A 1,121-nucleotide genomic window follows, 5' to 3' on the forward strand; every position below is an offset into this window, starting at 1 on the left:
CCAAGGCAGAAACAAAACTCAGAATTTAAGGGAAGAGGAAAGTGAAATCAGCCTGGCACCAGGGCAGAGCGGGGGAGAGAACCTGTGGCTGGAAAGAAAAGCAGCACCGCCTCCCACGCACCCGGGAACAGGAAAGGGACTGAAGTGGCCAGAGCCCCTGCGCTCCCCCTCCGCCCCCCATTGCTTCCGCGCACTGGCCCCCTCCCTGCCGGCTTTTCCCTCATAGCCCTTCCCGCCCCCTGACATTACCCGTGACCCTCCCCAACTGGGACGGAAACGCTACCCCAGCAGGTTGATCTTCTCTTTCCTGTGCTTCTCCTACGAGCCCAGAACAGCGCCTGGCACAGAGTAGGAAATATTTGTTGCGTGACGGAAGAAAACACATGTGACCTCATGCACTCTCCAGTGCCACTATGTACCTGTCCTACAGGACACCATCTAGGAGGATAAATCGGTTTAGCCCGCTCTGAAAGACGATCGGCAATGTTTTTGTTTTTTTCTTTAAACGTGGGCTGCGTAGACTTGAGCAGTCTGTCAGGCTCCTTGGTTTGGGGTACTCCAAAGCCTCCCTTTGACATGGACTTTCCCCTGCAGCCCACCCCCATCCTCCTCCCACTTCACCTAGGCTCCCACTCGTGTGTTTCACACCTGCCCTTTCAACCTGCTTTCCACATATGTAACAGGAGGCACCATTTACTGGCTGCTTACTATGAACCAGGCACTGCGCTGAGCGCTTTATGTGTCATAGCTCATTTAATCATCACCTGCTCCTGAAGAAGGTGCTATTATTGTCCCCACTTTACAGATGAAAAACTGAAGCACAGAGAGGGTAAGGCACCTGCTCGAGGTCTCAGAGTAAATGGCAGGAATATACAGATTATTGTGTTCATCTGTTTTTGGTTTCTGTGAGCACTGAGGGCTGTAGATCTCGTTCTGTTTTTTTCCGTGTTTCACTTGACACTATGCATCTAAGCTTTGTCCACACTGCATTCTGCCATGCGTTCCCCAGTGACAAACACCTCCAGCCTCCAACTCTAGCCACCTCAAACCACACCTAGGAAAGGTCTTTCTATCTGTGAGAGGTTTTACCCAGGAGTGGAACCGCCAGGAGGCACTTAGCT

Source organism: Pteropus alecto, unplaced genomic scaffold (genome assembly GCF_000325575.1).
Source record: "Pteropus alecto unplaced genomic scaffold, ASM32557v1 scaffold43, whole genome shotgun sequence".
NCBI classification, from domain to species: domain Eukaryota; kingdom Metazoa; phylum Chordata; class Mammalia; order Chiroptera; family Pteropodidae; genus Pteropus; species Pteropus alecto.